General features: G+C 46.0%; 1 protein-coding gene across 3 annotated transcripts in view; it reads left to right on the top strand.

The window, feature by feature from the left end:
- Positions 1-15,783, top strand: part of LOC146866147 (glycine N-acyltransferase-like protein 2) — a 119,893-nt gene that overhangs the window by 60,305 nt on the left and 43,805 nt on the right. The gene's annotated exons all lie outside the window — the stretch shown is intronic.

Here is a 15,783-nt window from a genome sequence, read left to right as displayed (position 1 = left end):
GAGAAACAAGTGTAAAGCCGTTAAACAGCACACAAAAAATCGAAGAAGAAATCAACACAACACTCTGTCACCAATTTGTTTAAAAGAATTTAGACGCTAGAAAAAATAAAACACCATGGGGTTCTGGAGCTCTAAATTTTCCAAGCAATAATAAATCAAAGCAATTTCTAGATCTGGCTGTCTTGTTATAATTTACTGTATTCTCCCCACCCTGTTGCGGAGATATCCACAAGATCTTATGAATACCTCACCATCGCACTTTATTAAGCTAATGTACTTTAATTGATAATTATGCTGGTATTTGAGCAATGTACTGTGTTTTATGCTGCTTGGGCTATCTGACTGTTAAATTATGATGTCATTGTAAATTAATGGATGAACTGATTTTAGCCTACGCTCTACTTTTAGGTGAGGGGGTCGTGGCTGCAAGGCCAATGTCCGAGTAAGTCCTGTCTGGTCTGGCCAAAGTCTAGATGCTACTGGACTACCAGTCGCCTGTTATTGGTCACAAGTTGGCATGACTGAGGGGTCAGCATATTATCCTTTACTTGTCAACTGCATGACCAATTCTTTCCACACTAAAAATTGTAGTATTGCTTCTTTACTGCCAGGACAAGTAAAGTGCATCTCTTGCCTGAGTCCTTTGTTGTACCCTGCCTCAGGACTAAGTAGGCCTGCCAGAGGGGTGACTTACGCAGAGGTACAGGGGAAGTGGTGGCTTTGCCATTGCTTTCTATGGCAAAGTAGGGCTAGCCGTGCACGACTTCCCCACCTGTCTGCAGTGGTGGACTGGTAGACGTGTTTTACTTGAGGGACCTCCTGGATGGCAAAAACAGTGCTGCAAGCCCTGGGTTACCCCACTAACTTACAGACCCTAGGTACCAGGGTGCCATATAATAGGGACAGGTAAGTTAGCAATTTCTAATTGGGTGCAGCCAATTCAACATACTTTAGGGCCGGGGCACTGTCACTGAGGCCTGGTTAGCAGGCCTCCGTGCACTCTCAGAGTTTAAAAATCAGCAGTATCATTCAAAAAAGTTGGCAGTGACCATACAAAAAGAACGATTTCCTTACACTTCTGCTCTTTAGTCTATAGCTTCCCAGCCCATGTCTCTATTTTGATACACTCTTTTCTTTCCCTACCCCACCTAACACTTTCTCTATATGTGTATTCACCCTTTCCTTCCCGTTCCCTGTGCGATTTGCCACTATGTTGTCACTTCTCCCTGCTCTCTGTTTCTGTCACTTTATCTTTTGGTCACTGCCATTCCCTTCTTTTTAGCACTGTCTTTGTAAAGAAAGATAAACTTGGAGGTAAGCATAGATTGATGACCTGACATGCTTTTTTTACATCAGCCAGAGATTCACAAAAGGATTGCTCATAAGTGTACACCCACTTATAAGGATTACGATCTCTGTAGCCATAATCCCATTCCAGGGGTAGGAAGTGGGCATTCAAAGGCATATTTACCTTGGAAGTATAGCAATGCACTAAAACATGCCAGTTTGTGAGTTTTTCAAATTTTCCGTCCCTTCTCTTTCCACCCTGAAAGGGGTCCCGCATTTACTCCATCACAGGGCTGTCATACCTCCCCCTTATGGGGAAGAGAGCACCTCTAGAATAGGTGGAGGAATAGAAAGGGGTTTTCTTCAAGGTGTAAAGTATTTTCCCTGCAGAGAAAAAAATTGTGTTTGCATAGGAGATCCAATCCTATTTCCATTTCTACACAAAAGTAGAAAATGTACAGACAGGGAGAGGCAGACATCTCCACGTGTATGTTTCCTACTTTTATGCACTTGGGGCCAGATGTATGATGCATGTGCAAATGGTTTTGCGACCCTTTTTCGCATGCAAAATCTAATAGGGCAATGTACAATCCCTATTTAGCTTGTCACAATTTTTTAAAGTAGGAATTGCGAGCCGCTATTAGGAAGGGGCGTTCCAAGGGCATCACTTCCTAATAGCGAGTCAGAGGCCTATGTAAGAATGTTTTGCAACCGCAATTGTGGTTGCAAAACACTCGCAATTTTTCCACCCTCTTCAAGAGGGTGGTAAAGCACTCGCAACTGGTAAGGGGTCCTCAAGGGACCCGTTCCCCTTTGCGAATGCGGGGGGAAATATTTTTTAGGGGCAGGCAGTGGTCCATGGACCACTACCTGCCTTTAAAAAATTAAACAAAAACGTTTCATTTTTCTTTTTTAAATGCATCCCATTTTCCTTTAAGGAAAACGGGCAGCATAAAAAAAAAACATGCTTTATTTAAAAGAAGTCCCAGACATGGAGGTCTGCTGACCACAGCAGGCAACCATCCCTGGGAGTGCCAGCCATTCCCAATGGGGTCGCAAATTGCAACAGCCTCATTAATATGCATGAGGCATGCAATTTGCTACCCCACTGGGAATCGGATTGATGTTTGCGACTCGTAATTTAATGCAATTTGTGAGTCGCAAACATCAATGGTCGTACATCTGGCTAATAGGACAGATTGGGTTTAGCTTTCTCACTGTCTTTATTAATTTATGCTTTATTTGGCTTCCTAGCCAAATGGGATCATGTTGGAAATGGGGTTTCTGATTGGCTAGGGTATGCAGATAAGCCAGGCAGAAATCCCACTCTAGTCGGTCAATGGAGTTACACACCCAAGATAACCCCTTCTCACCCCTTTGGTAGCTTGGCAGAGCAGTCAGGCTTATCCCAGAGGCAATGTGTAAAGCGTTTGCGCAACACACACACCAGTGACACACTAGGCACACCACAAAAAGAGACCCCCCACACAAGGTTATATAAAAATATCCTTTGTATTGCTCATAAAACACATTAGACCACAATCACATAAATCACTGTGCCATTAGGCACTTGTCATGACATCACTTAGATCATAAATCACTTGGTCATAAGGCAATGGTCATAACCACATAGGAAGTGCAATCAAGTAAACACTTTATAGGTTGCACATATTACAGAAACACCCTACACCAACACTACATATTATGTACTTATTATGCAGGTCCTGAAAGAATACTTGTTATCCTGTCATTGCAAGGCATAACAAGACCTACATCTTCACATCAGGACATGAATATAGAGCAGTTAAGGGCACATTAGGTGACTCACCACCTGGTACCAGAACCTAATAAAGAGTACGTCACTGTGCATATTTCTGCAGACACATGCTATTGGCTTTGTTTTCCTAACCCGTTTAGGGTATAAATTACTTAAATCAATGCAGTGACAACATAGGCCAGCACTCCTGCACTCTTTGTACATATTATCTGGTAATATACGTAAGGGTACTGAGCACAGCAGCACATGCCAGCCTCTTTGTTAATGTGGTTCCAAACTGTGGGCTTCAGGCCCACCGTCCCGCCTACACCAGGGAATGCGGACACTTCCTTTGCCACAAAGTGGGGCCCTCCTTTGAGGTCTCACTCCGTTCTCCTCAACAAGGTACTGTGCCCCCTGGTATGCAGGCACAAAAAGAGGGGCACACACACTGGTGAATTTAGGTGGGGAACCCTCTCAGAGTCCCCCACTTACCATGCCGTAAAAGAGGGCTGACCACCAATGCGTGGTGCAGCTTCTGCCAGTAAGGCCATGTTGGAATGGACCCACAAGCTGCTCCGGCCTCCCATCATGTCTGGGACCTCTCCAGGCCTTGCGGGCAGCTGCTGCAGGAAAAGGATGACACCTGGGGATCATGTGGGAGACCTCCCCCAGTCCCCACACTCTGTATACCACTGCCGCTGTCCCCAGAGTAGATGAAGCACTCCCACTTGGAGCCTCCCAAAAATGCCCCAACTTTGGTCTCACCACGTTTGTGATGGTGCGACTGGATTCCTGTGGTCCTGCCTTTGGTCCACAGCTGCACGTTGGCCTGATGCAGCTGGGACAGCAAGGACAAGGTTCCGGCTTCCGTTTCTGGCTGGAGGCCTCGTTTCCATGAGAGTCGCCAGGCAACGTCTGGGGACTCATGGCAGTTCGCAGCTGGTGGGTGACCGGGCTTTTGTGGCTGAGGTCCCCACCTGGGGAGTTTACCCCCCGTCTGGCGGGGACAAGGCAATCCCTTGTAGAAGGTGAGCACCAGAAACCTTCAGCATGCCTGGCACCAGGACTTTTCAAACATATGAGGTTCCAGGCGCATTAAAAAGGATAAAGTGAAAGCACATGTGCTGGAGGTTTAAGGAGGTGGGGAGAGCACTTTCATGCTCAAGCTCTCCCTGCACCTGGACCAGAGCCCATAGTAAAGCACGCCACACATACTTATTCTTGCAAGGCGGTTGTCCAATAAAGCACTCACCACACACTTTCTATTCCACCAGTCAGCTTCCTTCTTCCACAGATAAGAAATACAGCGTTCACCCTGCGATATGCTGGCTTGGACAAGGGGTATAAGCAGACCTACTTGGAGAGCAGTGCGGGCACACCAGCAGGGTGCAGAGAGGCGGACCAGGACAAGGGTCTCTCCAGCAACAGTGAGTAGTTCACTCCACCCAGCTGGTCAGCACTCCAAGCAATCCAGACCCATGGCGGTTCTTCCTGACCGGCTGTTATAGTCTCACTCAGTGTCTAAAATCATGGGATCAAAGCCCCTGTACTTCTAGTGGAAAACTCTTTGTTCTGGGGGCACTTCATACACTTTTCAGAAGTGAACAACACACCTATTCATTTCCCAAACCCTGGCCCCAGACACACTACATGGGGGCTAAGACTGCATTGTGGAAGTCAGGCACAGCCCTTTTCAGGTGCAGGTGCAACTCCTCCCACCCCTCTAAATTCAGACCAGGCCTTTTCAGGTGCAAGGGAAACTCATCCAACCCATCTAAATGCAAGCAAGGTCTAGTCAGCCCAGCACTGAGTCACCCAGGAAAGGCAGGACACACTTCAACCCCCGTTGTGAATGTCTGGAGTCAATGCACATTTCCTTCTCCTGTCAGTCTAAACCAGACGGTGAATAATCATTCAGGCAGGGCACAAGGAGTCATATGCACACAGAAATGCCCACTTCTAAAAGTGGCATTTCTAAAATAGTAGCAACAAATCCGCTTTCATCAATAAGCAGGATGTATTACTACTATTCCAATCATATCAGATATGGCCACACCACCCCTTTCATATCAGAAATTACAACTGAAACACATATCAGGGAGTTACCCTCTGAGAGGGCAGCCTCACAGCTTTGAGAAACCAAATAGGCCGTTTGTCACTACCAGGGCATGCCACACAGTTAAGGCACATTTCCTACCTTTTACTTGCACAGCACCTTGCCCATAGGGCTTGCTAGGACATTAGGGGTGACTTATATGAAGTAAAATGGGAGTTTTAGATGTGGTAACCACTGTAAACGCTACGTCACTGGGGTAGTAAACTGCCTGCGCAGGCCTTGCAGCGGCAGAGGCCTGAGACAGGTTTGAAAGGCTACTTCGGTATGTGGCGCAAGAGTCTGTAGGCCCACTAGTAGAATTCAATTTACAAACCTTGGATATATGGGATACCACTGTACAAGGGACTTGCAGGTAAATTAAATATGTCAAAAAGGTGTAGACCAATCTTACTAAGTTTACAAGAGATAGCACATACATTTTAGCACTGATAAGCAGTGGTAAAGTGCCCAGAGTCATAAAACCAACAAAAACGGGTCAGAAAAAAAGGAGGAAGGCTAAAAGTTCTGGGATGACCCTCCAAAAAGGGCCAGGTCCAACAGATCACTATGATAGAGAATATACATTCTTTATCGCTTTATTGCTTTATGCTGTGCATGTCTTATGGTACATTAATGTAGAATGATGAACATTCTGCACTATTATCTCATCACTTTTTTATCAAGAGCGAACTTTAATTTTCTATTATGCAAAAGTGTTTCTCTCTCATTATTTGTTTTAGGTCAAAATAAAATGGAATATATAACAAGGACAATGTCACACTCATCTAACAGAGCCTGCATTCTCTTTTTAGGTCGAGGACTACCGGTCTGCCGAAGGCAGAACCGGAAGTCGAGATTTAATGTTTCCTAGAGTGGCTCCTTAGCCCGCCTCTCTTTTTGCCTCTCCTCCATTGGCTGGCTTCCTAAACGGAGGCCCGCCATTGGAGGAGAGAGCCGTCCCTCCAAATAGGCTCCGTCTTTTTCAGATTCGGGGGCGTGTTCCTTGCTGTTCTTTCCACTTTTTAGCCACGCCCTTTTAGAACAGCAGGAACACGCCCCCGAATCCGAAAAAGTTTCGGAGCTTCCATCCGCCATTGTTTTGCTGTCCTCTGGCCGCGAGGATCTTCTTTGCTGTTGTGCGTCGAGGACCCGCACTCCGCACCGAGGCAGACAAAGAGGCCTGGGCTTGCGACATGCCAGCTGTTACTTCAACACGTGAACAAAAAACACAACGCCTTAGGTTGGTGCAAGATGCAAAATCGTTAAGCTCATTTGAAGGCCAGGAAGGAAGGTACGGAGGAAGCAGAGGGGGCGGCAAGCGTTCCAAAAGGCACCTCTCGTGGGAGACAAAAAATGCTTATCAAAACACGTGGGTCTTGGGGAGTCAGGGCACAGGCGCGGCAGAAAAGGAAGCTTTTATTAACAACACATCTTCTCTGTGCGAAGCTTCAACCCGTGCGTTTCGTTCTCTCTTCTCTAACAGTTCACCTTTTAGGTGTCTGCCCAGGACTGAGCAACGTTTATCTATTTTTAAAGATTCACACGGGGGGGGGGGGGGGGGAATAAGCAGAAAGATTAACAGCAGCACCCAGTCTGAAAGGAGCGCGTGCCACCAATTTCACATTTTCGCGAGCTCCCTGGCCCAGTTTAAGATATTGATTCCTTAGGGAGTCACAGCACTAAGTTGCGGTGTGAGCTTCTTTTCAAGGGTTGTATTTTGTATTGCAGACAGGAAATCCAATTCACTGCAGCCCTGCAAACCCATGTCCTAACTCTAAAGATGGAGGCTGCGCATGGCAAAACAACATGAGAGGTGTGGCGCAGCAGCCAGAGCGGCTGACTCCAGGGCGCGGGGTTCACGGTTCGATCCCCTGCTGCAGCTCAGCATCATGTGACTGTGGGCTACAGCTCACTTAAACTCCCCGACGGCCCCCAGAGATATGTCCGCACTTTACAAAATGGAATAATTACTATTAAGATTGTCTTACAGCTCTACAAAGGGAATCAACTTCAGCAAAGCGCAGCCGGATCAGGGAACGGGAAAAACACTGGTTCGCTCTATGGGGCTTTGCGAGTCAGCCTGTGGCCACCATGTCCTGTTACCAGCATCTGTGTAGCACGCTTCTCCCAGGTCATCGTCCTGTAACGCTTTTGGAGTCTGCAAGCCCCAGTGAAAACCTGGGGTCGACACTGACCTGAGTCAAGAAGGTCTGGTGTTCTTGTGTGGGACTAGTGACGATCAGTTGGTCTGTGGCTTTACAAAAATGAATTAGATGGGAGTTATAAGGTGTGGATAGATTTTTAAAAAAAGACAACAGAAAGAGGAACTTCAAGGAGAAAAATCAAAGTCGGGGGAAACAACTAATATGCACAGGAGGATGAAAACATACAATGGAGCTAATGACATCCTAACGTATTAGTTTAATGGGGCCTGTGTGTGCCTCATGGATGTTTGCTATTGGCTACATGAAGTTTAGGGGCATGGCCTGATGGTCGGGTCTAATGCCCTATGTCCTGGGCGTGCCTCTGAGATTGCTATAAACAAGGGAGAGATGGAAAACGAACATGGACCGGGATTTGAGTCTGATGTGGGGCGCAGGCACAGCTGAGAGCAGCCCCCCAGCCCTGGCAGCCTCTTGGGTAGGCAGGGCCCAGGGAGGAAGCTGCTTGTGAAACACCGGCCACGCTGGATGATCTTATCTAGATAGCGTGACGTCCTGACAGCGAACACAAGCCCGGGCCTGAAATAGAATGCCTCGGAGGGATATCACATCGGATTTCAAATCCAATGATGTTAACATTTTTTTTGTTCAGGGTGATCAACGGGAATCTAAAACTCAGAAATTGCGATGATGCCACGGCTCAAAATAAATCCTTGAAGCCACAGACTCAACTCTTTCAATCAAGACAGGAAAGGGAGAGGCATTTCGCTGCCTGTCCTAACAAGCACTGGCAAAGTCAATAGATTTGACGTTAGTGCTGCATGTCATTGCCTTTGCTACTGCTTTGAAAGCATACTGGGGGTCAGGCGCAGACAAAAGCAGCTTAAAGTTGCTTTCTTTTCTGCCGCTGAGACACTGCTACATTAAGTAGGTTGAATTAAATGTAATAGATTTGGACATGGACACGGCGCGGCAATGAGGCTAATCTAGGCCTCCCATAGTATTGTTGAATATTCATAGCTTAAGGAACCTATGTTTTGAACAAATTGAAGGTGACCGATCTGACCTTTGGTAAACAAACTAAAAGGCAGTTAGCATAATCAAGTTCGCCAGGGGATCCTCGTCTTTTTAGGTCGAAGACTACCGGTCTGCCGAAGGCAGAACCGGAAGTCCGGAGATCTGATGTTTCTGAGAGTGGCTATTTAGCCCGCCTCTCTTTTTGCCTCTCCTCCATTGGCTGGCTTCCCAAACGGAGGCCAGCCATTGGAGGAGAGAGCCGTCCCTCCAAATAAGCTCCGTCTTTTTCAGATTCGGTGGCGTGTTCCGTGCTGTTCTTTCCACTTTTTAGCCACGCCCTTTTTAGAACAGCAGGAACACGCCCCCGAATCCGAAAAAGTTTAGAAGCTTCTATCCGCCATTTGTTTGCTATCGTCTGGCCGCGAGGATCTTCTTGCTGTTGTGCGTCGAGGACCCGCACTCCGCACCGAGGCAGACAAAGAGGCCTGGGCTTGCGACATGCCAGCTGTTACTTCAACACATGTGAACAAAAAACACAACGCCTTAGGTTGGTGCAAGATGCAAAAACGTTAAGCTCATTTGAAGGCCAGGAAGGAAGGTACGGAGGAAGCAGAGGGGGCGGCAAGCGTTCCAAAAGGCACCTCTCGTGGGAGACAAAAAATGCTTATAAAAACACGTGGGTCTTGGGGAGTCAGGGCACAGGAAGGAAGCTTTTATTAACAACACATCTTCTCTGTGCGAAGCTTCAACCCGTGCGTTTCGTTCTCTCTTCTCTAACAGTTCACCTTTTAGGTGTCTGCCCAGGACTGAGCAACGTTTATCTATTTTTAAAGATTCACACGGGGGGGGGGGGGGGAATAAGCAGAAAGATTAACAGCAGCACCCAGTCTGAAAGGAGGGCGTGCCACCAATTTCACATTTTCGCGAGCTCCCTGGCCCAGTTTAAGATATTGATTCCTTAGGGAGTCACAGCACTAAGTTGCGGTGTGAGCTTCTTTTCAAGGGTTGTATTTTGTATTGCAGACAGGAAATCCAATTCACTGCAGCCCTGCAAACCCATGTCCTAACTCTAAAGCTGGAGGCTGCGCATGGCAAAACACGAATGAACCAAAGGCGTGGCAACCATGACTTGGTCTCTATTCCAAGAAAGAAAGAAAAATGTGCCTATGCATCTTGTTTGATAGTAAAAGACCTCCCTCGTTGAGGTGCAAAAGCCCTCTCTCGCCCCTGGGCACCAGGGCCACGACACCTGCTGGTTTCTTACAATAACTGATGCGCCGAGATATACAAAAGGCCAGAGGTCAAAACAATATGGTGCACAGATGTCCACGTGTCAAGCCAGCAGCGGGCGAGGGCGACCACAGCCCTAGTTTAGTTTGTATTTGCATTAGCCAACTGGCTTTTGTACATCCATAATGTACAACATACACACATTTTGGAAACTGTTAAATGATTAGAAGAAAAAGTTAAAAAAAAATAACAAGAGAGGGCTGCAGAAGAAAAAAGAAATGGCATATGAATAAAAAGAAAAATTCCATTTGCAGCTGACTCCGCTGTCTTTGCAGATCTAAGGATGAGGTATTTTGGTCAGATCCTCAGTTAGGAGTTCAAAAGATTCCGCAGTTTCAGACCAAGCATCCCAGATAAATAAATGGTCACTGTGTTTCTGTCAGTTGAAAGGGGCATTGTCACTCACTAACTCACTCTTTCACTACCTCACTGTCTATCTACTTCACTCTCTCTCACTACATAACTCTATACATCACTACTCCCCTCTATCTATATCACTACCTCACTATCTCACTACTTCTCTCTCTAAAAAGATCACTACCTCACTCTCTCACTACCTCACTCTCTATATCACAACTTCACTCTCTCTCTAACTCACTACATCACTCACTTTCTATCTCTCTACCTCACTCTTTCTATCTCACTAACTCACTTTCACGGTCTCTTTCACTACCTCTCTCTATCTCACTACATTACAACACCACTCTGCTTACATCTCACTACCTCACAACATCCCTCTCCCTCACTACATCACTGTTTCACTACCTCACTCTTTCTCACTACATAACTCTCTCTACCTCACTACTCCACTCTCTCACTACCTCACTATCTCACAACTTCTCTCTCAAAACATCACTACCTCACTCTCTAGCTCACAACCTCACAACTTCACTCTCTCTCACTCACTACCTCAATCACTCTATCTCACTACCTCACTCTTTCTATCTCACTAACTCACTTTCACTCTCTCTTTCATTACCTCTCTCTCTATCTCACTACATCACTCTATGCTTATATATCACTACCTCACAACATCCCTCTCCCTCACTACCTCACTCTTTCACTACCTCACTACCTCACTCTCTATCTACCTCACTCTCTAGCTCACTACCTCACTCTCTATCTACCTCACTCTCTCTCACTACCTCACTCTATTTCAATACCTCACTCTCTCTCTCTATCTCACTACCTCACTCTCTCTCTGCTAATGCAATAGGTATCACATATGCAAAAAAAAAGCTAATGCCAATAGAAATGACAATGCCATTTATTTAGGGATACAAAAATGATAAAAAAATAATGAGCAATACCAATTGCTCTACCTATAATATTGCCGAGACCATTGCATTGCAAATGCTTGTTTTAACATGGTCTTGCTTATCGCCCGTTACTTGTAATCACTGATGGTTTACTATATCGTACGTTTTCTGATTTTGAATGGCATTCTCTTTTGATGTGTATCTCCGATGAACTGAAATTCAACATGTCTTTCTTTTTGGTAAATTAAAATGAAGTTCCCGGTTGAAGCCAGATAATTCTTTGTGGCGACCCATCCTTACCAAAACGGTGTATGCACGTATGAGCATACTCCTTGACCTTGGGATTCTTAATGCTAATGAAATCCTCAGCTTAGACCAAGCTGTGGCTGAATGCCCTATTCTTACAACAATAACAGTGCTAAAGGTTTTATAAGTTAACCAGTCATGTAAAGCAGTTGGCCTGTGAGAATCTAATCTAATGAGAATCTGGTGAGCCGTGGTAAAATGTGCAGAGACCTACAGCCAGCAAAAACGAATTCAGCAAAAAATAGGAGGAGAAGGCAAAAAAGTCTGGGGTGCCCCTGCAGAAAGGGTAAGTCCAAAAGACACCTTTCCCCAGATATTAATGTAGAATGAAGCAACTTGTTGAAGGAAGGACATGTTGCACAAATTAGTACATGTCCGATAGGGCAGGAGAACATATACATCAGCTGCCATTGTGATTTACTTTGAAATGTAAAGTGTTGCGCACCATTAGATATGTCTTCATATTCGATATTTGAAGAGTATCACATTTTGTCCTCGCATCTCATCTGCTGGATCTTCATCACTATTTTCCTACAGTGGGCAGTAGTGAGGCAAGGGTAAGCCATCAGGTAATCCGAGAGCAGGGGCAATCTCAGCTGCAGGTCAGACACTCCCACTATCGACGATAAAGGAGAAGAGGAAAAAGAGGGGGGAAGAGAAGTTGGACGAAGTATATTTGCTTCACATGGTGAAACTAGATCCTCCCTTCAAGTTCCCTGAGAGATTGGCATGGACGTATAGATGGTGGTCCTCAACACATCAACTACCAGGAAGAAAACAAGGGTGGTGGTATGGCTGTGAGCTTCATTTCTCCTAGTAAGTTAGCTAAAGATGGGGTTTAACTGGATAAAATGGGGCTGATTTAAATGGTGGTATGCACACTCTGTCACAACATGAAGGTTGTCTCGCCTGATTTATATGCAAGCAGACTTTCAGTTTGGGTGCAGTGGGCACCGTCTCTGGCGTCACCACCATAGCTAAACCTCAGCCATGGCCTAACGGAGTAAGGGCCGTTGTAGAAAGGGCTACATGTTAGTCTACCCAATCAGGATGGGTGGCGATGCAGCCATTTCTTTACTCTCTATCACCCCCAGGCAAACGCTGCAGGTTAGGGACAGTACACCAAATAACGCTCCCCTTGCAATGGAAGATTACTCCAATGGCGAGAGGAGTAATACCTTTTTTTTATTTTCAAAAAGAAAATCCTGTTTCATAATTTTTTGGGGGAAAATAAAAATGGACATCGGTTTGGTGCAGGGTTGCGTCATGTTGGCACAGCCTTGCACCAAACAGTGATCTGAATTGACAGGAACCACCGTGATACCGGTTCCCGACTATGCATGTAAATCACTGCCAGTTTGATAGTCATTTCTGAATGTGGCGGACGGACCCTCCACCATGAGGATGAAGTAATTTATTCCATCCCCCTGGTGGAACGATGAATTGTACACCAATTTATAAATCGGGCACTAAACACTCATCATTTGCAAGGAACACTTCTTAGCACAGCATCAGATCTACCTTATGAAAGTGCAAACTTGCAGAAACAAAAGCTTAGGCACGGACTAGGTATTTATTTTGTTATTTAAAAGATCTCACTCAATAGCATTCTTTTAACTGAGTCGAGGTTTTCTTCTGTAAAGTCTCACTAGATCAGTGCGCACTATCAGCCAAATTTGAGATCACTATCAGATTAAAAGCGCGTATCCATGAGAGAAAGGGCAGGTGTGAGAATGTGGATTATTTGTTGAAGTGGATGGAAGTCCTCTTCAAGTAATGATGGCATTATTCCCTAGAAGTTCCAGTTAGGTAACATTAATTTAAACCTGAGCTCAGTCCTTGGTAGCTGTAACACAGAGCAGATATGCTTAACTTAGAAAACATTTATCAGTATCAAAACCGTTAAATAGAAAACACAATGCAAATCCCACTGCAATGTATAAAATTAGAGTGCATTTTAGTGAGCAAGTAGAAAGCAAAATGGCAAAAATCAGAACCAGGGATATGATTTTTAAAGATTTTTTAGATACTTCCAGCACCAAAAAGGACAAGGGTCAGCTGGTTGCGCTAGACTGGGTCTAAGTCAAAAGTTAAGGCCCACTGCAATGGAGCACAAGTCAGATACTGTCATGCACGCAAGCCTTGTCATGAAGGTTTAGTTCTAATCGAATCTGTGGAGCAAATTAAGATTTTGACAGCTGAAGGACCCTTTTGTAAATCTTGGTCACATGTTGATTTGATGTAGTACTGAGTTTACCCAGGGAAATTTCCTGTCGCGGGTACTTGGGCCTGTCACACAAGTGAGGCACCATTTTTACTGGGAGACCCAGGGGAACGCTGGGAGGTGGGAAATCTGAGAGAGCCCGGTGATCCACAACTTTCCCACACAAAAATGTGTGAAAAAAGTGATTTTTTTTTTCAGCTAAAATTGAGGTTTGCAGGGGATTCTGGGGATTCTGGGTAAGGAAACGTTCGGGGATCCACGCAAGCCATACCTCCCTGGAAGCCCCCGGGTGTCTAGTTTTCAGAAATGTATGGGTTTGGTAGGTTTCCTTAGATGGCCGCCGAGCACCGGGCCAAAAACCCAGGTGACCCCCCCCTTGCAAAACCAGGTGGTTTTGAGATAGACAATTTTGATGTAACCTCACTACGTTTTGGGCCCTTGCCTGTCGCGGGTACTTGGGCCTCCCACACAAGTGAGGCACCATTTTTACCGGGAGACCCAGGGGAACGCTGGGAGGTGGGAAATCTGAGAGAGCCCGGTGATCCACAACTTTCCCACACAAAAATGTGTGAAAAAAGTGATTTTTTTTTTTCAGCTAAAATGGAGGTTTGCAGGGGATTCTGGGGATTCTGGGTAAGGAAACGTTCGGGGATCCACGCAAGCCATACCTCCCTGGAAGCCCCCGGGTGTCTAGTTTTCAGAAATGTATGGGTTTGGTAGGTTTCCTTAGATGGCCGCCGAGCACCGGGCCAAAAACCCAGGTGACCCCCCCCTTGCAAAACCAGGTGGTTTTGAGATAGACAATTTTGATGTAACCTCACTACGTTTTGGGCCCTTGCCTGTCGCGGGTACTTGGGCCTCCCACACAAGTGAGGCACCATTTTTACCGGGAGACCCAGGGGAACGCTGGGAGGTGGGAAATTTGAGATTGACTTCAGTATGGATTGTGGTGGACAGGCCTTCAAGGTTAACCCACAATTGACACCACTAGGGTACACCTGCTTGTGCTAAGACATCAAGCCTTCTAAGGTCTAGTGGGGCCTTCTACGGCCTAGCATGGGAATGTGCTCCCTCAGTACAGTGGTGTGGTGGACTGGTCATGAATGCGGAACCCAGTTCCCCAGTTCCAAATTCCACAGCTCTGGCCATAGTGCCACATCCCCACTGAACACCATACTTGCCCACTGAAACTCGCACTGCCTTCAGCTGTAACCTAATTGTGCCCGCTATAAACACTTCGATGTGGCTCAATTCAAATTATGCACTTGATAAGAGTAATATGCTGCCTAAAAAAAAAAAAAAAAGCAACAACTCATAGGGAATGCAAAGCATGTGAATGAAATGTAAGCAGAAACAACATGGTTACCTAAACGATCTCTCACTAACTATTCACAAATCAGCGAGTGGTTTCACCTGAAAAGTTATGGACATGACTAGAGGGCCCTGAAGGGAACCGTTTCACAGTCCATTACTTACATCCCTACAAAACGTAGGCAGTATGGTATAAAAAGACCACATCCATAAACACAGAGCCATGGTACACATTGTGTTTTCCAATCCACCCATCAACCAGGTATTGCAGTACCTCCAGGAATGGTACACTCTCCCAACCTGGAAACAACAATGCTCTTCAAAGAAAGACAAGAAAATGAAAGTAGCACTTCACTGGCAAACTCTGTAAAGTGATGCTGGTGTATTTGGATGTAAAAAAAAAACAATCTGGCCACTTTGCAACCCCTCTGTCTTGCTATTATTCTCATATAAGAAATTCTATTTCTCTACATGCTGCTGCACTTTGGATTTGAAAAAAAGAAGGGCATTTCTCTGCATTTTTGGATCCATTTCTCAGGGAAGCAACTAGAAAGACGAGCGTTTTTCAAATTTGGATCCATTTCACAGGGAAGCAACAACAGGCACACAGGAACGAAGCTGAGCCTCGTGGCATGCCTGGGCATACCAAAGTGCCCCCACCCTAACCCAAACCCACTGATGCAAAAAAAACCCCTCCCCAGCCCCAAAACTCACCTTTACACTCCGACGCGCAGGAAGCCATTGCTTCCTGCGCCACGGAGAGCAAACGGGAAACCTCCAATGACGTCAGCGCGGCTCGCGCGCTGACGTCATTGATGACGCGCGGGGGGGGGGGAGGCAGGGGAAGGTCTTCCCCTGCCTTCCCAGTAAAAAAAAAAAAGATCGACCACTCACTGGGGGAGCGCCAGCGCTTCCCCCGTGAGTGGGTGTCATGACGAGACCATCTCGTCATGGGCACAGAAGGGGTTAAAGTTGCACTGCTAGGTTGGTGTGGAAGGTCTTGATCCATTTTTTATATGGTCACTTTAGTGGTCACCCAATACGTCCTGCAGTGAAATAGTGACATTTAACTT

Source organism: Triturus cristatus, chromosome 2_1 (genome assembly GCF_964204655.1).
Source record: "Triturus cristatus chromosome 2_1, aTriCri1.1, whole genome shotgun sequence".
NCBI lineage: Eukaryota > Metazoa > Chordata > Amphibia > Caudata > Salamandridae > Triturus > Triturus cristatus.
Note: the sequence above shows the minus strand (reverse complement) of the source record. Positions and strands in the feature narration are given on the sequence as shown.